Source organism: Lepisosteus oculatus, unplaced genomic scaffold, assembly GCF_040954835.1.
Source record: "Lepisosteus oculatus isolate fLepOcu1 unplaced genomic scaffold, fLepOcu1.hap2 HAP2_SCAFFOLD_52, whole genome shotgun sequence".
In the NCBI taxonomy this organism is placed as follows: domain Eukaryota; kingdom Metazoa; phylum Chordata; class Actinopteri; order Semionotiformes; family Lepisosteidae; genus Lepisosteus; species Lepisosteus oculatus.
In genome coordinates this window covers 594,568-616,688 of record NW_027168064.1, presented here as the reverse complement: position 1 = coordinate 616,688, position 22,121 = coordinate 594,568, and the positions used below count along the sequence as shown (strand labels likewise).

Sequence of the window (22,121 nt, the reverse complement as noted above, 5' to 3'; positions counted from 1 at the left end):
TTCCCTTGCAACTCGCAACTGAAAACCCACTGAAGCTAAGCAGGTGTGAGCCAGGTCAGTACCCGGATGAGGGTGAGCTACAGGGAAAAACAAAGCTTCCAGCTGCAAGCGGTGTTAATGGTGCCGGCGGGGGGGCGCTCACCCTGAGGTCTGTGCCGGTCCCAATGCCCCAGTATAGTGACGGAGATGCTGTGTTGTAAAAGGGCGCTGTCTTTTGGTTGAGATGTAAAACCGAGGTCACAGCGCTCTGTGGTCATTCAAAATGACCACCAAAACCTTTGACAAAAGCTCTTGGTAATTGATGGTCTTCAATAATGCTTCTCCTTTAGGTACATTTTAAATCAGCTGAAAAATGCTGTGAAATGGGGGGGCACTTCAGGCCAGTGTAGGATTTGGGTTACAAGAACCATGAAACTGCACGAGAAAGCCCGTACACTGAATTACACGGCTTTCTATTCAAAGGAGGAAAAAAGAAATTCCCTGAGTTCGATTTTTTGCAGCACAGAGAGGAGCACTGTCGTGAGGCCAGTTAGCTCAGTTGGTTAGAGCGTGATGCTAATAACACCAAGGTCACGGGTTTGAGCCCCGTACGGGCCAGGTCCTTTTCTCCTCTCTTACCAAAGCTGTTAGGTTCCTTTCCGTGGTGAGAGGGGTTGTCATGCAACGCTGCCACATAGTGCCGACAGACAAGAGTGTTGCGGGAGAAGAGAAAAGTGTTTGAAGATTTAAGAGTGTCTTACTGTAGGTGGAGCCAAAATCAAGTGTCACAAATGCAGGTGGTTGGATTTCCAATGTTTAATATGGTAAAAATAAGCGGAAGTTATCTGCCGGTCTGGCACAGTCTGCCATCCTTTTGTCAGATACTGTAAAGTGGTGTCGAACTGGGTGTCGAACTGGAGTCTCACCATTTGCATATGTGTGTGCGTTGTTAGTTGATCTGACAATTGATTTTCTAAAAGCCCCAACGAACAACCTCGTGTTTATTGCTACAATTAATAATTGTCTCAGTAAACCCATCAAACCTCTACATTTAATGGCGTCCCTGGGCGGGCGAGTTTAGAATAAAATGAGAATCAATCGCACAGAATAACTGATGTTATACAGTTATACATCGAGTGTCACATTAAATGACAAAAATGAAGAGAGTTAAAGTAGCTGGAGAGGTTTTCTTACAACTTTTGAGCTGACACAGTTTTGGAAAATGTTTCCTTCACGCTGCACTGTACAACATAGGCAGCCAAGAGTCTCCAAAACAAAACAGAATTGACAGATAGGAGAAAATACCCACTCGTCCTGAAGTTCCCATAATCCAGCACTGAGCGTAAACAAAGTGTCTAAGTAGCGTGGGAATGCTAACCCTAACCCTAGCTGGAGTTTGAGCAATCCAGCACTGAGCGTAAAAAGATGAGTCAAAGTAACGTCTAAATTGGGTTAGTTTCCTTAGAGCTGGTTCAGAGTTTGCTCAAGAGTTTACCTTTCACAGATGGGCAAAGAAGAAAGTTGGGGGTGCACGCTTCAAGGCACCTTACAGCTGTAGGGAGTGATTCGAGACGATTCGTGGCGTGTGCTCGTTCCCATATACCGTACGCCCCGGGGTGCAGTGCTAGGATGACGTACAATACCGCTTGGGCACGTAACGGCGTTATATGCAAGTGCGGGATGTGAGGGTTTTCGTTTTTCCGTTTTGTTTTGCTCTGCTTTGCTTTGTTTCGTGGTCAAGAGGCGTAAGGTAAGTCGTAATCCAGGGAGAACACTGGTGGCAAACAGTCCGAGGTGAGAGGCGAGGTCCAAAGTCAAAAAGGCAGAAGGGGAGTCCAATATCCAGAATAAACGAGGTAATGGAAAAAACGCCAGGTAGAGCTCTCAAGGCATAGACTCAATACCGAGCAGCGGGAAGCAGGTAAAGATGGTAAAAATAGCACTGTGTACCGCACGGTGGAGTGTGTGCAGGTGGGTTAACTCGTGCGGCAGGGTTTGTTAATAATCACCCACTGCTGGTGCTGATTAGATCGCTTAAGAGTTGGTCTTAACTGCCTGGCGGTCATGACAAGCTCCTCTTTAAGCTGTGGTTTAGTTTTGCATTCATGTGTTTCTAGAGCAGTTATTTATGGGGGTGGGTGGGTCTTTCACAGAGGCTCAGGACAAATCCCCCGCATGAAAGTCTACTGTGTGCGTTCAAACAGTCACAGGTCAAGAGCCAGGCAGGAGGACAATGGACAGGAGAGCCAACGAGCTAAAAATAAAAGAACGAATATGAAAAAGCCACCATCTTTTTCTTTTTGACATTTTCCGACATTCATGCAAGCCAAGACAAAGTTGCTCGTAGCTACTTGTGGATTCCAATACTCTATCGAGTGCTTTGATGAGTTTTTGCAATTTGATTGTCGTCCTGTCAGCCTGTTTCTGTTTTTTTTTTCAATCTAGTGATGGAAAGTAAGAGGGAAATGATGGAGCAATCAATAACCGCTCCGGAAAAAAAATGGCAGAAAGAAATGGCCCGTCACTAAGGACATTTGTGAAGCAGAGGAGTGACATCACCACAAAGGCGACTTATTCTGCTGATCGTTTTGGTGAATAATGATTGAGGCGCGTTAAGAGAAAGGTAGCTGCATCAGCATGCTTAGGCTGCAAAGGATAAAGCAAAGGTTTACTCCATGCTGAAAAGAGAAAAAAAGAAGCACAACGTTTTGGCTGTGGAGCCTTCTGCGCCATCTTCTTTAGCGATGGTGATGATGTTTACATTGGAAAAACTGAGACACCCATACCAGAGGGGCTTGAACCACCAACCTTTCAGTTAACAGCCAAATGCACTAACCGATTGCTCCACAGAGACTGACGGCCGCTTGTGCTCCCTACATTTGCAGGTTTATGGTCAAAGAAAACAATCGTTTGCGCTTCTTGTAGCCAGCAATATTTTTTCACTGACAACCAAGAAATTGATTTCATCTTTCACAAAATGTATGGATTTCTTCAGAAACAAGTTATTCCAGAAAGGAAATGCATTCTTGCATTAAACTGAACAAAGCTGTACATGTTTGTCTGAAATGATACATTTGGCACAACAAGACACGGAGAGAGGCACAGCTGGTATTCAGACCCAGGATCGCCTGCTTACTAGGCAGGCACTTTAAGCCACTAGGGAGCACCGCACTTTTACAGACACTTGGACACATCTGCGCTCGGTGTGCACTTAACATAATCTCTGAGCCCGTTGTCTCTTTCCCATTTAATAGCAGAACTGACGCCAAGAGAAATGATGAGAAATGGCATTTATTTGACACTTCTCATGGAGCTCAATGCCCTTGACACCTCCCCAAGGCGACAGAGCTGCATTCTTTGGCGACAACATTTTTTCTTTTGTTTTATTTCTATACTTATTGATAGAAAAAAAAAACGATATGTCATGTACTGTAAGGGAAATGTCTCTTTTCATGGGGAAAGCTAGCACCAGCAAATGTTGTGTTTAGAAGAAGTGATTTAACATGACACGTGACCTAATTTACCGGAGCAAAAGCTCACCCAGCAAGCCCTGCTTTACTTCTACAGGAGAGAAGTACTGTAGAGTCTGCAAGATGTTCAGCTGGGTAGCTACGTCACCATGCCTCGGCTGCAAAGGAACAAGTAATAGGTTTATTGCATGCTGAAAAGAGAAGAAAGGAAACACAACGTTTCGGCCATGAGGTCTTCTCACACCTGAAGAAGCCTCACACCTGTAAAAGGTTCCATGGTTTTCTTTCTTCTCTTTTCAACATGGAATACACCTATTGTCTGCAAGATGTTAGAATTTCACGGTGTTTTGGAAGAAAACCTTTTTTCTTTGAATTCAAAATCAATCGGAATTTCAGCACGACACATCAACACTTTTTCTGTTTTAAGGAGATGATATTTTAAACCTGATAAAAATAGTAGGAAACACAAGTTTCTTGCTGTGAAAATTTAGATGGGGAAGTGTACTACTGGTAGCAGTGTAGAGCTCTCTGTGGTGGAGTGTAAGCGCATGTTCTATGGGCCAGTGGCGTAATGGATAACGCGTCTGACTTCGCATCAGAAGATTGTAGGTTCGAGTCCTTCCTGGCTCGTGAGGCTTTTAAACCTCTCAGGTTCCTCGGTAACAGGTTGCCGTCATGTATATGAACTATAGAAAAGCATTTGCCACAACCCGTAAATTAGCACGCAAGTGCGGGCTAGTTAACACAGAACTGTATGGAGATCATCTCCAGCTCCGAGCTCAATTGCAATGAAAAAACATGCAGAACAGAACTGGAGAGCAGCTGAATTTGTGCTCAGTAGGGTGGGGAGGACTCAGCATTGCTATTGTTCTAATTGGCATGAACTGCAGGGGATCTGAATCAGAACATGTCAGTTAGTTCGATCATTGCGTCAATATGTAGGCCACGTTAATATAGAATTATTACTTTGTCTGTCTCGTCTTTGTATATAGCTGAATGTCCCTGACAATTTCATGTTAGTTTTTAAGAACGACATTGGTTCTAATATATACATATATAGCATATAAGGAACACGTAAAAGTTTAGTCCATGCTGAAAAGATAAGAAAACCGCCACAACGTTTCATCTTGGAATAAATCTTTACTTGTTGTTTTGCAGCCTACCCATTCTGATCTAACTCCTCCCTTGAAATTCCCTAACAGATAAGGGTACGTACCGGCTCATGCGATGCTCAGTTGCAATTTGTCCCAAAACAAACAAGAACAGCAGCTGAGGTTTTGAGTTTGAACATGCACTGTATTAAAGCAGCTTTTATTTCCATTGATAAATGCTAGATATTCCTACAGAGATTCTCCAGGTGAGTAAGCGATTCCTGTTTCTGTTTGTATTTCTGTTTCATATATATATACAGTATATATATATATGTTACATGTGTCTCTGCAATAGTATAAATGTGTTATACACTATCAGGGGCTGCTTTTTTGTGCACCTCATCTACAACAAGGGTTTTTTTTTCATTTATGTTTGTGGACCTTCACCATTTGAGGAAGTGAGTTAGATAAGAAAGTTACAGGTATGGTGAGCAATGACTGACAAAGGCACGTACTGCGTATTCCTTACAGAAGAGTAAGCAATTTGTTCTAAAAAACACTGGCTAAAGTCCAACATCGTTAGCAATCTTATTACTTAAATAGAATTAACATCAATAAACTGTAAGGTGCTGGTACATGCGAGTAGATTTGATCTTCTATTAAACAAAAATGCAATTACAGCTCTAAAAAGGTCAACCTAGACTTCTGTAACAGATCTGTTCAGGTCATCGCTGTTCCTCTGACCTTGTGAGTCTTTGGAATTTTAAAAGTGTATTTTGCTTGCCTTTCATGTGGTCTGTGTACAAGTCACTGTGGCGTATGCGGTCCTACACAGCCTTGCTATAGACGTGACGAGCCTCCGCTATGTTGCAATGGAGAACAGGTTCAGTATGGAGCTGCCGAGAAAATTCAGCTGGAAAGCTCGTTGCAGAAAAGCATCGTTATCTGCGTCCAGCTGCAAAGCGTCACTCGTGGGTGCTGAACAATCGATTTCCAAGGCAGTGGGTCTAGGCGATTTAGAGTGTTAAAGGTCCCAGCGAAAACAAAACAGCGCTGGTCCTTTTTCATGCACGCACGAGAGCAAATGCAAAGGACACCGTAGTCGGCAGGATTTGAACCTGCGCAGGGAGACCCAAACAGATTTCAAGTTTGTTGCCTTAACCACTCGGCCACGATTACAGTAAATACGCCAGCTGTTGGCTTCTTGCTACAATCGAACAGGGAGTGCGAGGCGGCGGCAACTTTTTTCAAGTTCGCTCTCCGTTTAAGAAACCTTTTACGCCATACGTGTAAGCAGACACACACCTCAGAGTACTTAAGGGTGGCTTCAAGTTGGAATGATAAAGTCTCCCCGTTCGGACATGAAAATAGAACTTTCTTAGACAGAAAAAAATCAACAACGGAGACATGTGGACGACGATTTCAGTCACTGCACTTTGAATAGCATTTTTACTCGAGTTACAGGAGATGCACGAATGGCCCTTGACCTACGCTCTTACGAATGCCTTGGAACATTGAAAGAGAACAGCCCTCAAGTCCTGCGGTTTATTATAATGCTGTTGCGTGTCGAGGCAGTATTTGACTCCGTCCTACCGTTGAGACACGGGGCGTACTGTAAATGAACTGCACCTGACAGCTTTAGAAAAACACCTGGGCTCAGTACGGTGCTGAGAGCTCAGCGTTGCTGTTCTAATTAGCACGCACTGCATCGGCTATGACCCGAACTTTTCAATTATCCCGAAGGACGGCGCCTGTTTGTGCAGCAGAGTGTTGCCATCAGGAGGCTGGGGCGTAAGAGAGCCACACAGCCCGCAGGGTGAGCGCTCCCTACTGGTCCCAGTCACACCTCTTGCAGGAGCAGCAGCAACCGGAGCTTTTCCGGGGTGGAATCTCCCATCCGGGTGCCGGCCAGGCTCACACCTGCTGGGCTGCCCCGGGGGTGAGCCCAGTCGAGAGTCGCAGGGCCAGATCTAGTCACCGGGGAGAAACGATACAAGTGAAGGATTGCTCGGCTCTCGGCACTTGAAAAGACCGACAAATGTCTCGATCCCGCCGGAGCTGAATGTACCCGCATGTGTGGTGTCGTCTTCTTCCCCCGCCCCGCTGTGTTTGCTGTATTGTCTCTGAAGGCGGCCCCCCCGAGACGAGACGGGCTGTTCCTGTGCCCCAATTAACACTTTACAGGTGCCATTCCCCGGCATTGTGGCCATTGTCGGTGCTCACACGCGATAAGATAAGGCGGAGGAGAGCGGGGCATGCCCAGCGGCAGACATTCAAGGAGGGGGCAGTGCGAGGTGAGGTGAGGTGCGACACGCCGGAGCCCCGACGCAGCTAATGCGGAGCACTTGTTGGACTGGCATCGAAAGGACGTGTGCGCACGGAGCGAGCCTTCCCTGCGGCGGAGCGCGGGAACTTTCTCCCCCCCTCCCGCTGCAGGAGTTGTGTGCACTGCAGCGGTGCCGAGAGAAAAGCACAGAAGGCAGCAGGCTCTGGAGAGCAGGTAAGAGACGGAGCCTTGTGGGCAGGCGAGCAGGCCCGTTTTTTGGAAATTGCTGAAAAGGTTTGTTCGGTGTGTGGCAGGCGCACGTCGCGAGCTTGCGTGGCGATCTGCCGGTCTGGAGTTATGCAAATGAGGCCGAATTGCATCCCGGGACATGCTGCGAATGCGCAACGGCGACTGCAGATGTGTAGGAAACGGCGCGCTCGTTTTCTCGTTTTGCCCACACTTTTGAGTGTTAGTGTGGCGTGTGAGTGTGTGAAAGAGTGGGCCCAGCAGGAGGCGGTGGCGTGCGGGGCGAGGAGGTGGCCTAGACTGCGCGATTTGTGCTGTGGGTGCGGGCCGCTTGCAGGGGCCTGTTTAACTCATACTTACCTGGCAGGGGAGATACCTTGATCAGCCTGTAGGTGGAGTAGTTGGATTGTTTTTCTTTTGTTGGAAGCAGTGTTTTTGGAAGCGGTTTTTGAAATGGCAACCTTTGGATCCCGTAAGAATGCTGTACGTTTTGAGCTCTTGGATGACCTCTTCATGGATCGTATGCAGTTCAGCAGAAAAGTGTTACAGAAGGAACTTGGCTTTGAACCTCGGCACTTGGATTTCATCTTCGCTCTCCCAGGTCAGAAAGCATTTGAGGTTGTATTTGCTACTTATCCTCTGTTTGAACAATGCGTGGATGTGTTTGAGGCAAAAAGAGGCAAAGTTCCTGCACTTGAGAAGATCAACTTGCAGCCTCTGACACAGAGAGAGAGGAAAACGGTGCATGTTGTTATGTTCTCGGAACTGGCAAAGACGGAGGACATTCACACCTGGCTTAACCAGTACTGCACCGTCCACCATGGAACTGAGGTTAGAGATGTTGATGGTATAAAAACAGGAGCAAGGAAATTCGAGGTTCGCTTGCTACCGGACAGCGTAAATGGAGGCTTAAGGCACCTGCCCTCTACAATCCGGCTGGGCGCCTGCAATGGCTATGTGTTTTATGTGGGACACCCAAAGGTGTGTCGGCGCTGTGGTGCTGTGGGACACCTGGCATCGTCCTGCACTGTGAAATGCTGCAAGACCTGTGGCAAACAGGGACATTTAGCCTCTGACTGTTCAATGCTGCCAAAGTGCAATTTATGTGGCTCGGAAGGACACGTTTTTAAGAACTGCCCTCACGCCTACGCCAATAAACTCAAAATGAGAAAGGATGAGGCAGTGCTTGTTTCAGCCAAACCGGCCCGAAAATCCAAAGCAAACAACAAGTCAAACAAAGAACCCTTGTTGGACAAAGACTCTCAGCCTCCAGCCAGGATCAGTCCTGCTGTGGCTCCGGGGCTGGTGGAAGAGAAATCCACTACGCCCCCACAACCGCAGACTGCACCAGACAAGCACGAGGGTTTGAAAACCCCCGAGAACAGCGAGGACCCCTCCCCCACTCCTGCTCCTCAGAACGAGGGCCAGTGTGGGGCTCCCCGGTGGAGCGGGTCCAGCGAGGATACCCAGGATTCAGCGGAGCTGCTTTTCTCAGACTCTGCAAGTGCTACAGATGCCCTCCTCTCCTCCATCCAGTCCATCACGGAGGATCTGCAGCAGCTGGTGGGTGAGGGGGAAGAGGAGACTGGTGCATCGGCTGCACCCCTTTCCCCTCAGTGCTCCCAGGAGCTGGACTTGAGGAAAAGAAAAAATGACTCTGTTTTCTCCCCGAGCGAGGAGGAAGGAGAGCATGGCGATGGGGACAGCTGGAACCTCTCCACCCCTCCCTCTACCCCCTTCCTTGAAATGGACTCTGTGAACGCTTTTACTGCTGCCACCCTGATGAAGGCTCATTCAGAGGATGGCTGGCAGGAAATTGGTAAGAAGAAAAAGAAAAAGAAAAAGGTAACAGGTGAGACCGAAGAGAAATGTGTTTTGTAAAGACTGGTTCCACTTTCTTATGTAATATGGCTCTTAACATAATTTCTCTTAACACAAGAGGTATCAATGACAGAGTTAAATGCCAGTCTGTCTTTGATTACCTCCAGCAGAGAGAGGGAGATGTGTTGATGTTGCAGGAGTGTGCTTTAGCCTATCAAGAGAGGTATAAAAGTTTTGAAGATAGGTGGGATAAAGGGCCTTCTGTTTGGTCAGGGGACAATAACAACAGAGCCTCTGGCGTGGCCATTCTTTTCAAAGGATGGGCATTCAAATTGAAAAGTATTCAGAGGGTCATAGATGGCAGGTTGCTGTGTGTGGATGTGGAATGGGGGACCGTTAACCTGCGGCTAATCAATGTGTATTGCCCTACTGACGTAGGAGGAAGGGTGGAGCTACTCAAGGCACTCTCCCCCCTATTGTTATGCAGCACAGACGTGATAGTGGGAGGGGATTTTAATTGTATCTTAGAGCACACAGACAGGCAGTCTAGCTCGCCGATAAAATTGGATTCCAGCTCACTGGCCCTGCAAAACTTAGTTCAAGACTTTAAACTCTCAGACACATATAGATGTATATATCCCACAACAGCAGGATATACATGGTCAGGGAGGAATAGCAGCTCCAGAATTGACTATTGCTTTGTCTCAGAGAGAGTGAAAGTTGTTGGGGTCACTCTTCAGCCTGTCTTCTTCTCAGATCATCAGGCTTTAGGGTGTAGAGTGGAACTCCAGGGCGGGACTGTCTTTGGCCCAGGCCTCTGGAAACTCAACACAAAGCTGCTAGAGAACGAGGGGGTAGTTTCCCGCTACAAGGAGAAACTATCACAGTGGCTGTTCTTGCAGTGTCTGTACGGGTCAGTAGGAGAGTGGTGGGAGGAGGTGAAGGTGAGGACAAAGGCCTTTTTCATGGCTGAGGGAAGGAAGGCTGCTGCCAGACGGAGAGGGGTGCTAGCCAGGAAACAGAGGCAGCTGCAGCGTCTCTACACGATGCTGCACAGTGGCTTCGATGTGCTCGAGGATATCGCCCTTTTAAAAAAGGACATCCGGAGCATAGCCGAAGAAAGTAGTCGAGGAGTGCTGTTAAGAAGCAGAGTGCAGTTCTTGGAAGAAAATGAGAAGTGTACTCGCTTCTTTTTCAGGAAAGTGGTAGGCTCCAAGACTGTCATGGAAAGTGTAGTTGATGAGGAGGGACGAGAGAGAACAGAGCCGAGTGCTATCCTCTCCTGCACCGAGGCCTTCTACTCAAGACTGTACAGCTCTACAGAGGTAAAGGATGAAGATATTCATTTTTTTACCTCAAAGCTAGAAAACATTTTGAGTGAAGAAGATAGGGAAGTACTTGAGAGGGATTTGACAGTAGAAGAGCTGAGACAGGCTATGGAGAGCTTACAGAAGGGGAAAACTCCGGGTGCTGACGGGCTCCCTAAAGAATTTTATTGCACCTTTTGGGATCTGCTTCAGGATCCGCTACTGCTCCTATTCGAGGAAAGCTACAAGACAGAATTGCTGCCTGACTCCTTAAGAGAAGGCACTATCTCTCTCTTGTTTAAGAAAGGAGCAAAAAATGACATAAAGAACTGGAGACCCCTCAGCCTGTTAGGCGTGGACACTAAGATCCTGTCCAAAGCCCTTTTCCTGCGCCTACAAAATGTAGTGGCCTCACTGGTAGGGAAAGAACAGACTTGTGGGATAGCAGGACGCCTGATGAGCGACAACCTGGCCTTGTTGAGGGATGTCTGTCTGTACTCTGAGGATCGCTCCCTCCCTCTGTGCATTTTAGGTGTAGACCTAGAAAAGGCCTTTGACCGCCTAAACCGGCAGTACTTAACATCGGTACTTGAGCACATGAAGTTTGGCCCCATCATGAGAAAGTGGATTAACCTGCTGTACACAGGTAGCAACAGCAGAGTCATGGTTAATGGCAATAGATCACGCACCTTTGAAGTCTGTTCAGGGGTGAGGCAGGGCTGCCCATTATCCCCCTTGTTATTCGTTTTGGCTATGGAGCCCTTAGCCTGTGCCTTGCGCCAGGATCAGGCCATTAATGGGATACCAGTGCCTGGAAGTGGGGGAGGAGAGGTAAAGACATCTCTATACATGGATGACGTCACCCTGCTCCTCTCTGACAATGCCTCAATTAGCAGAGCTCTGCAGTGCTGTGATCGGTTCTCTTTGGCTTCCTCCGCAAAAATTAACACATCTAAGAGTGAGATTTTTTATCAGAACTGGAGGGAGCCAAAAGAAGGACATGATCTCAGGCTGCAAGAGAAGAGAATTAAGGTCCTGGGGGTGTATTTTGGAGAAGAGATGGGAACAGTAAATTGGCTGAACAAATTGCCAATCTTAAACAAAAAACTGATGCAATGGAAGGACCGAGACCTCACCATGACAGGGAAGGTGCTGGTCATCAAAGCCGAGCTCTTGCCTGTCTTGAATTTTCTGGCTTCTACCTTCCCAATCCCACACCGTGTTGCGGCGGTGCTGAGGAGATTGATGTTTCAATTTCTATGGGGTGGGAAGCAGGAAAGACTCAGAAGGGAAATAATGTACAGGCCGCTACCCTCAGGGGGGAAGTCTGTCCCAGATATTGCTACGAAGCTGCTGTGCATTTTCCTGGCCTCTGTGCTGAGAGGCTTTGCAACAGCACCTGCAGCGCGTACCTGGACTTATTTCTCCAGGCTCTGGGTAGGTAGGGAGGTGTTCAGAGTGTGGGGTGTCAGACCCAAGCTGGACGTCCCACTCTCTGACACATGCCCTGCAATTTATGGGACAGTTAAAAGTTTTCTAAGATCTCACCCAATTGGCCATATTCCCCTCCGAGATGTCAGCGTCCAAAAACTGGAAGATTTCGTAGCACCCCAGAACAATAGGCAGACCCCTGTGGGCATTTTAACATCAGCCCAAACAAGGAAGGTGTGGAAACACACATCCTCTAAATTTCTGTGCAACATTCACAGAGATTTAGCCTGGAGTGTCGTCCACCAGTGCTTACCGGTACGAACTTTCTTGTACCGTAGGGGCCTCACCCCCAGCCCTCGCTGCGTTAGGGTGGGCTGCGGCGAGGAGGAGACTGTGACCCATCTCCTGTGGTCCTGCTTTTTTGCTAAGGCCTTCTGGGCCCAGTTTGAAGATTGGTTGCAGGCTCTCTCGCCCCAATTTACCCTGACCGCTGCTTTCGTTAGATACGGCATCTCTCCTGTCAAGCTTCCTCCTGACGTGTTTGACAGGATCTGGGCCGTGGTGAACAGTGGGAAAGACGCCCTGTGGAGAGTGAGGAACATGGGGCTGTTCAAAGGCATCGAGGTCCCAGTCAAGGCAGCAGGTAGCCTGGCCCTGTTCATCACCCGAGAGAACTATTACCTCAGAGATCTGTGGAGAGAAGGGAGGGAGGAAGCAGAAAATCTGTGGGAAATAGAGAGCATAGGTCAACATCTCAAGAAACTGTGAAAAACATTATCATGTTTAAATAAAGAATGTGATTTGCACCAGAAAAAAAGAAAATTGTTGCCATGTAACTGTTACCGTGTCAAAATGTAATGAGATGTGATCATATATACTGTTTTAAGTATGTATATTAATGTAAAGCTTTCTGATTTGTGATTTCCTGTATTTTTTTGTGAAAAGAAAATAAAGTTCTTAAAAATCGAAAAAATCGGTTCACCCAGGGCGAGGCTTGGCCATTGCACTCCGGCTGTGCTGACCCCTGCGAATTCCCCAAATGTGGGAATCTCGACTGCATAATTTCTGGTAGTGGGGGACTGCGTTCGCGCTCTCCCCTGATGTGCTTGGTCCAAAATCAGATATGGGAGGGTTAGGACACCACGAGCTGCGTGGCTGCGGAAGGATCCCGGTTCGACAGGAGTGGACGCCGCTGCTGGTTCTCGCTGGCTTTTAGTTAGGGGTCCGGAGAAGCATCTCAAGCTAGTTCCACTACTCTTTCTGGACGTTCATTCCCTTTTCAAAGTCAGTCGTTTTGCTGTAGTCTGCGTTCTTTAGGCTGATTATCGAGGTTAGCCTTTATTTGGTCATGGGGGGCCTCGGTACTGTATGCTGAGTCTAAAGACAGTTTCACCCGTTTTCTGATTGCTCGGTTCTGTACCAGTGCAGACATGTCAAACAGTGAATGGCTGTACCTCTATTGTATCCGTGCTCAATGAATGAAATCGGTAACAAATGAATATATGTCTAGTTATACGAAAAACGAGTGGTTTATCGACTCATCTTCATTTGCAGATTTAGAGGATAGCAGGGGGCACATAGCATACCTCATAGCAGGGGGCACATAGCCGCAATGTATTATCAATGTTAAATTTCAACCATAATATCGACAACATTAATAAACGCATACATTGAGAAAATATTCAACCCAGCATATTTTCCGGTTATATACCACAATGCATTGCTAGTATTCGTTGGTCACGTTTTTCAAACGTAGAAGTATATCCGCAAATATCTCAGCAATCCTCTTTTGACGAGCAAGTATGAACAATAATAATACTATCTGAATACATACAGATCTTTCTTAATATTATTTTGATTAAAATAGTACGTGAATAAGCAAAAAATGGCACATAAAAATAGTGTGAATGGGGAAGATGACACAAAATCGTTTTGCCGTTTCTCTTTTCTTATTCTATGTTGTACTTTCAAACTTTGGGTACTCTTTAATTAGTACAGACTTTATTGCTCAACTGCTATGATGCAAGCCAAATTTTATACATTTATTTCAGCTTTGAGCTCAGTAAACCATTCATTTTTTAGATTATACTAAAGAAGATATTAATCATCATTTATTTGGGAAGTAATATTATATAATTTTCTCCTAGCTGCGGTGCTGAAGTCCCACCCTACATCAACAGAAAAAGAAATAAAGGAGCACGCCATGTGTTACTTGAAGAATGCATATGCAAGGCAGGGGGCCAGGAGATCTGGACACTGAAAATAATAGGTTTTTGGTTCTAACTGTTAGGACAATTAGACAGGGTTTGCAAATAGTGGACAAAAATCGTCTTAACTTCCATTGTAATATTTTTTTTTCTTGGAAATATAGAAGTTGTACATTTTAAAATGTATATTTGAATCAAAATGTGGTTTTGAGTTAGTGTGTTAATGTAATTAGTTTGTGTTTGTCGTTACTATACTGTATATTGCCATGTTACCAGAATTTGAAGCTGAAGTTTAAGACTAGTTGTGTTTTTTATGATTATTGCCCATATGTTGATTGTTGATTGATTGTATACAATGTATAATTTGAAATACATATGTTTCAGGTGTGAATGTGTATTTTCAGAATAAATTTCTAAACCTAATCATTGGCTTGATTTACTAGTTTCTACACCTGTAAAACCTATCTTTGATGTATAATAGACCTCTACCCATATACGTATAATAGTCCTCTAAAGTTATCTGTAACACCTACCATATATGTATAATAGTCCTCTGAATTTATCCGTATAATAGAACTCCAACCATTTACGTATAATGAACATCTAATCATAGACGTATAATTGACGTATAACAGTAGACGTATATTAGAATTTCATTCTAGATGAATTGCAGACCACATTTAGATGTCTAAGGTATGCGTTTAATAGACGTATATTATACGGCTTTTGCCCACTGGGAAGCTCGTTTCTTTCTACCATTATGTCACTATGACAAAATCTGTCTTTAAACACCTTGCTCAGTCTCTGACGAGACTGTCAAAAATTGATTTCGCCGATTGTATTGCAAACCGGCGGAAGCGGGGTATTGGGAGAAGTTTTCAACTAGCAAAAATCGCGCCTCGGCTAAACCTCACAGGCTATGATACTGCCAATGCGCAAAGCTGACGGTTGCCAGGCAACCGCGGGGATCCTATGGAAATCGTTATCGATCGTCTCATGGCATGTCGTTGCTATAATGCTTCATATTTGTCGTCTTCTTCTTCTTCTAGCTTGAGGTTTTGAAGAATTTCATGACAGACAAGGGCTCCGTCAGGAACAAAGGGCGTTGTGAGAAAACCGTTGCTTATTTTCAGCAGCAGAAATACAACCCTTTAAATACAAGATGACAGAACAATGACGAAGGGCATGCCAGGAGGAACTCATGCACTGCAGAGGAAAGGGGGCGGGCACGTACAGTTCACATTCAAGCCACAAGTACTCTTCTCGGATGTTGCATAAACAAATCCTAACGTCCTGAAAGCATTGCAGCATGTTTGTGTCCCACTTCCCATGGCTGCAGGACTGACACGAACGGACAAACACTATCTGTGGCGTTTAGCGTGACATAGTCTTGCAGGCATCGTGCTGTCTTACTGCAATACTATACCGCTGGAGGAAACAGCACGGGTTCGATGAGCCTTGGAATGTGACTAGGAAAGAGATGCCTTTTGAACGAGGTAAAGCACTGCACAACGGAATTGAGGGATAATCTTACAGGGGATTCTGAGCGGTGTCTAAATAAATAAATTCTTCAGCTTCCGGGGATGGCATTTTGCAGCTGGAAGCAGATGTCGATGCTTTTTGAACAGAGCACCAAAAAAGCGTCTTTTTTGAAGGTACTGGCATTGGGCATTGGTGGTTCAGTGGTAGAATTCTCGCCCGCTATGCGGGAGGCTGGGGTTCGATTCCCGGCCAATGCAGTGGCTATTGCAGCGAGCGGCTCCATCACTTGCATCCCCTTGCAACTTGCAACTGAAAACCCACTGAAGCTAAGCAGGTGTTAGCCAGGTCAGTACCTGGATGAGGGTGAGCTACAGGGAAAAACAAAGCTTCCAGCTGGAAGCGGTGTTAATGGTGCCAGTGGGGGGGTGCTCACCCTGAGGTCTGTGCGGGTCCCAATGTCCCAATATAGTGACGGAGAAGCTGTGTTGTAAAAGGGTGCTGTCTTTTGGATGAGATGTAAAACCGAGGTCACAGCGCACTGTGGTCATTAAAAATGACCACCAAAACCTTTGACAAAAGCTCTTGGTAATTGATGGTCTTCAATAATGCTTCTCCTTTAGGTACATTTTAAATCAGCTGAAAAATGCTGTGAAATGGGGGGGCACTTCAGGCCAGTGTAGGATTTGGGTTACAAGAACCATGAAACTGCACGAGAAAGCCCGTACACTGAATTACACGGCTTTCTATTCAAAGGAGGACAAAAGAAATTCCCTGAGTTCGATTTTTTGCAGCACAGAGAGGGCCACTGTTGTGAGGCCGGTTAGCTCAGTTGGTTAGATCGTGGTGCTAATAACGCCACGGTCGTGGGTTTGAGCCTCGTACGGGCCAGGTCCTTTCCTCCTCTTTTACCAAAGCTGTTAGGTTCCTTTCCGTGGTGAGATGAGTTGTCGTGCAACGCTGCCACATAGTGCCGACAGACAAGAGTTATCTGCCGGTCCGGCACAGTCTGCCATGCTTTTGTCATTTACTGTAAAGTGGTGTTGAACTGGGTATCGAACTGGAGCCTCACCATTTGCATATGTGAGGCTCCAGTTATACATCGAGTGTCACATTAAATGACAAAAATGAAGAGAGTTAAAGCAGCTGGAGAGGTTTTCTTACAACTTTTGAGCCGACACAGTTTTGGAAAATGTTTCCTTCACGCTGCACTGTACAACATAGGCAGCCAAGACTCTCCAAAAAAAAACAGAATGGACAGATAGGAGAAAATTCCCACTCGTCCTGAAGTTCCCAAAATCCAGCACTGAGCGTAAACAAAGTGTCTAAGTAGCGTGGGAATGCTAACCCTAACCCTAGCTGGAGTTTGAGTAATCCAGCACTGAGCGTAAAAAGATGAGTCAAAGTAACGTCTAATCGGATTAGTTTCCTTAGAGCTGGTTCAGAGTTTGCTCAAGAGTTTACCTTTCACAGATGCGCAAAGAAGAATGTTGGGGGTGCACGTAACGGCGTTATATGCAAGTGCTGGACGTGAGGGTTTTCGTTTGTTCGTTTTGTTTTGCTCTGCTTTGCTTTGTTTTGCTTTCCATCGCGTTGGTAAGAGCGTAAATAAAAAGGCGATTCCTGCGTCTACCACTAATGTAAGAGCTATTTCAAGTGCGGCGTGGTGCGGCTTCTCAAATGCTCAACAGGATGACTTCGCATGCACGCGTGCTTTCTTGCAGTCGTGTGTGCAACCATGTCTGCTTACGTGCAAACGGGCGTGGTTTCATGTATGCAAAAAACTTTCCTGGGCTCTTCTGAAGCACATAACATTTTTTGGAGATATACATGTGTCTTGTTTTCCTCTTAGGCTCTAGAATTGATAACTTTTTTTTCATTTTTGGCATTTTTATCATTTTCCAGAAAGTGGTTGCAAGCCCTATATCATGCGAAGAAACTTCAGAATTCGGGGATCAGTCAATGGATTTTCTTCAAAGTTGGATTTTTGCACTCTGTGGACCAAGAGATGTTGTTCTATAATGTTTTTTTTCAAATTTAAAAATATCATTTTTTCATGGAGCTTTGAAGGGGATGGATTCACCCTCCTTTAGCCAGGACAGAGCTCCAGGAGCCTGGGTAGGATTCTAGCTTTCTCCCCTTGCAGGCACCTGGCACAGAAGACATCATTTTTTTCCTTAAAATCTTTTTTTTTTGTGTTCCTTGTTGTTCCAAACTTAATTTTAATCACTTTTAATTAGAGATTTTATTAAAAATAGTGCAAAAAATGACAAATTTCACACAAAATAATGTAACATAAAACGGATGTTTTTAACTTTATTGTAGTGTTTTAGAAACTAATATGTCTTCAAAATGGTTGTTTTTCACTCCTAGGAATGAAAGCTGTTGTTAAATGATGTTTATTTTCAAATTTTGAAAAAATCAAAGGATTCTAGCTTTCTCCCCTTGCAGGCATCGGACACAGAGAACCTCATGGTTTTCCTAAAATCATTTGTTATGTTCCCTGGTGTTCCAAACTTAGTTTTAATCAATTTTAATGTGTTATTATGTTAAAAACAGGGTAATAAGTTTCTAATTGGACTATAAATAATGTCATATTGTCTGCTATAAAACTGATGTTTTCAACTCCATTGTAGAGATTCTAGAATCAACTAATAGAGAATTGAAATAAAAAAAGGGCATAAGAAGACATTACCAACAACGACCACAGGATGGAGATATTGTCTAGACATTACCAACAACGACCACAAGATGGAGATATTGTCCAAAGAGGCAAGAATGGCAATGCCGCGATAAGGTAAAATCATTTTTTGAAAGAGATTGCTGTCAGAATGCACACCCGTATCCCAAACATAATCTCTAGTAAAATATGATCATTTGTGAAACAGGCAAATGAGTGTCTGCGACAATATGATTGCTACATATCTGCATTTGTTGGTTTTTAAGGAGTAAGAGTGCAGGGGGTTTAAACCTGCGATCCAGTGTGTTGAAGTATTTCACAACACTAACCCTAGCACATTTGGAAATAAATCCTCATAATGATTATTGCCCTGGGCATGTACCAAAAAATCAGTGAGCATATATATATATATCACTGTGTTGAAGCTAGAGACACAGAATAAGAGCAAACACATCCTAAATACAGTGTTCCTGCACCTTTGACCTCATCCAGAATGTATCGTTTTTTGAAAGGGATTGCTGTCAGAATGCACAACTGAATCCCAAACAGAATCTCTAGTCAAATATGATCATTTGTGAAACAGGCAAATGAGTCTCTCAGGTGCCCATTGCTCATTTTCAGACACATTTATGCAATACTTTCACCATGCGTTGAGCAATAGGGATTAAAGATACCAGAGGTAAGGTTTAAAAGTGATTCTGAGGTGCAACACATCAGCGATACAGCTAGGCATCTGAAATGCGGGGTTTGAGAGCCCTTCAGGGAACACCGTACCCTAAAGGTACCAGAAGTCCACTAGTATAAGCATTAAGTCACTGTCACCCCTGTTACAATGTGATTGCTACATATCTTCATTTCCTTGGTTTTTAAGGAGTAAGAGTGCAGGGGGTCTAAATCTGCGATCCAGTGTGTTGAAGTATTTCACAACACTACCTGTAGCCCGTCTGGAAATCAATCCTCATTCTGATTGTTGCCCTGGGCATGTACCAATAAATCACTGAGCATATATATATAGCACTGTGTTGAAGCTAGAGACCTGTATGTAATAATATGATGCTAAAATGTTATTTTCAGATATATTAATGTAATAAATGATTGCTTATGCTTTATAAACAAATCTAATTAAAATAAAAGCTTAAGTTTTGTATTTATCTTGTATCATAGAACATGATTTTCTTTGTATTTCAAGCCCACAAAGTGTCCAAATGACGCACTACATGATATAAGGAAGATTATCACATGCATATCGGTATTATCTTTCTTATGAAAATGCATTCCTTTCATTACCTTTTACTTTTTAAAATGAACTCAAATTGTGTATAATGTAATAATTTAAGTAGAATAGATTCTAATAATATAATGATCCAGTGTGTTGCACTACTTCACTGCTTCACTGCTCTATGCCGTCTGGAAATAAATCCTCAGACTGCTTACTGCCCTGGGCATGTACCAATAAATTACAGGAGCACATCTATATATCACTGCGTTGAAGCAGGGGACACACAATCACTGCAAACACATCCTAAATACAGTGTTCCAGCACCACTGACCTCATCCAGAACGTATCATTTCTTGAAAGGGATTGCTGTCCGAATGCACATCTGAATCCCAAACAGAATCTCTAGTAAAATACGATCATTTGTGAAACAGGTAAATGACTGTCTCAGGGGCCCATTCCTCATTCTCAAGACACATGTATGCAGTACGTACACCATGCATTGAGCAATAGGGATTAAAGACACCACAGGTAAGGTTAGAAGTCATTCTGACTATATTCTAAAATATTGGACTCATATTCTTATGATGGCTGACATGATGCTGCGTTTAAAACCGGGGTTAATGGACATTATATGACTGTCAATTCTGTTTTGTTTTGGAGACTCTTGGCTGCCTATGTGGTACAGTGCAGCGTGAAGGAAACATTTTCCAAAACTGTGTCAGCTCAAAAGTTGTAAGAGAACCTCTCCAGCTGCTTTAACTCTCTTCATTTTTGTCATTTAATTGTCTGTCGGCACTATGTGGCAGTGTTGCATGACAACCCATCTCACCACGGAAAGGAACCTAACAGCTTTGGTAAGAGAGGAGAAATGGACCTGGCCCGTACAGGGCTCGAACCCACAACCTTGGCGTCACTAGCACCACGCTTTAACCCACTGAGCTAACCAGCCTCACAACAGTGGTCCTCTCTGTGCTGCAAAAAATCGAACTCAGGGAATTTCTTTTGTCCTCCTTTGAATAGAAAGCTGTGTAATTCAGTGTACGGGCTTTCTCATGCAGTTTCATGGTTCTTGTAACCCAAATCCTACACTGGCCTGAAGTGCCCCCCCATTTCACAGCATTCTTCAGCTGATTTAAAATGTACCTAAAGGAGGAGCATTATTGAAGACCATCAATTACCAAGAGCTTTTGTCAAAGGTTTTGGTGGTCATTTTTAATGACCACAGAGCGCTGTGACCTCGGTTTTACATCTCATCCAAAGGACAGCACCCTTTTATAACACAGCTTCTCCGTCACTATGCTGGGGCATTGGGACCTGCACAGACCTCAGGGTGAGCGCCCCCCCGCCGGCACTGTTACGTCCCAGTGTGTGTTCTGTGTGTTTTTCTGTTATGTCCACACTGCTGACCCTTGATTGTTCTCCCTTCCCCATTGGCCAACCATCACACCACTGTTTCAATATGATGTCATCATCAATCAGCCTTCAGCCAATCAGAACATATTTTATTCACTATATAACATGGAGGCTTTCAGAAAGAAAAGGCCTTTTGTTTGACTTTGGTCCTGTTTGGTTTTGGTTTTCGCTTCGCTTCGCTTCGCTTCGCTTCTTGTTATTGCTTCGGCTTCGTTTGTTGGTTTGTATTGCTTTGTGTTTGTGTATTTTCGTATAGCTTCGGCTTTGTTGTTTTGTTGGTTTTACGTTAGTTTCTTTGTACTTTCGTTTGTTTGTGTGTTCATCCATGATTTGTCTTTACCTTGCCCAGGTGTTACATGTTCAACTTATGTGTTCTTTTGTACCCTGTCCTGTTGATTACTCTTGTTTTTCCTTATTTGTATTCCTGGTTCACTTGTATTTTTGTGTGAACTTTTGTATATAAGGTTAGTTTAGGTTGTTGGGTACACTTACACACTTAGTTAATTTTGTATTAGTACACTAGTTTAGTACGGGTGAGTGCCATTTGTCTTGTATGGTTTTGGGTAGTCAGTGCAGGTTAACTAGGGTGTTGAAGACGCAGAAGACCGTGTGTTTCTGGTTTTTCTTTTGTAGTCAGATTAGCTTTCCCTCACTGTCCTAGCCAGCTCCATTTTGTTTGTTATTTTCTTTTCTTTGGCAAAACTCTAGTTCCTTACCCTTATCACGCTTCCTAGTCCCTCACCAAAACCCATCTGCTTCCAAAAGAATTATCCTAAATGTTACACCCCTTTTCCCCTAGACACTTGGGGTCGTAACATTATTGGGGGCTCGTCCGGGATATCAAATTCCCGTCCTAAGGATTTTTTTTTGTGTTGCAGAATTTTGGTGTTGGTACAGGATTTTGATTTGTGGATTGTGTTTTGGCAAGGTACTGTAGTTATGGCTACTTTTGATTTGCGAAAGTTTGTGGAGGAACCTTCCTTTGAGCAGCTGGATAAGTGTAGGAAGGACGAATTGCTCCAAATTGCTGATTACTTCCAGATTCAGGTTTCGACGCAAGCTCTTAAAAGGGACGTCAAGAGACCTGTGATGGATAGATTGGTAGAGTTAGAGGTCATTGCATTAACGAGCAGGTACGCCGGTTCTCCTGGGGCTGGTGCTAAACCTGCTATGGTGGTGGAAGAACAGGACGAGGTGCAGGGGGTGGCTGAAGACTTAGTGGAGGCTGAGGTCAAGGCCACCTTGCCTCCCTTTGAACCGTTCTCTCCGGTCTCCACCGGGTCAAAAAGCGATACTCGCCTGAAAGTTCATTTGGCCCGCTTGCACATGGAGGCGCAGGAAAAAGCCCAAGTACGCCAGGCAGAATTTGAATTGCGCCTTGCAATTCGTAAGATGGAGATCAAGGCGGAGAAAGAGGTTAAGCTCCGACAGCTTGAGCTAGAAGCACGAAAGAATGCTCCTGCTGTGCAGCCGACCCACTCCGAGGCCTCTAGCATGTCTCCTTTGCAAGAT

At 44.8% G+C, this 22,121-nt stretch overlaps 2 non-coding genes and 1 pseudogene across 2 annotated transcripts; 2 read left to right on the top strand and 1 right to left on the bottom strand.

Moving 5' to 3' along the window:
* The first annotated feature begins 4,006 nt into the window (after positions 1-4,006).
* On the top strand, positions 4,007-4,079 carry trnar-ucg (transfer RNA arginine (anticodon UCG)). The gene has a single exon. It is a non-coding gene; the product is annotated as a tRNA-Arg (tRNA).
* An 8,459-nt stretch (positions 4,080-12,538) lies between these two features.
* LOC138230826 (U1 spliceosomal RNA) lies at positions 12,539-12,711 on the top strand (annotated as a pseudogene).
* A 1,908-nt stretch (positions 12,712-14,619) lies between these two features.
* Positions 14,620-14,761, bottom strand: LOC138230881 (U4 spliceosomal RNA). The gene has a single exon (XR_011186475.1). It is a non-coding gene; the product is annotated as a U4 spliceosomal RNA (small nuclear RNA).
* Between the last annotated feature and the right edge of the window lie 7,360 nt (positions 14,762-22,121).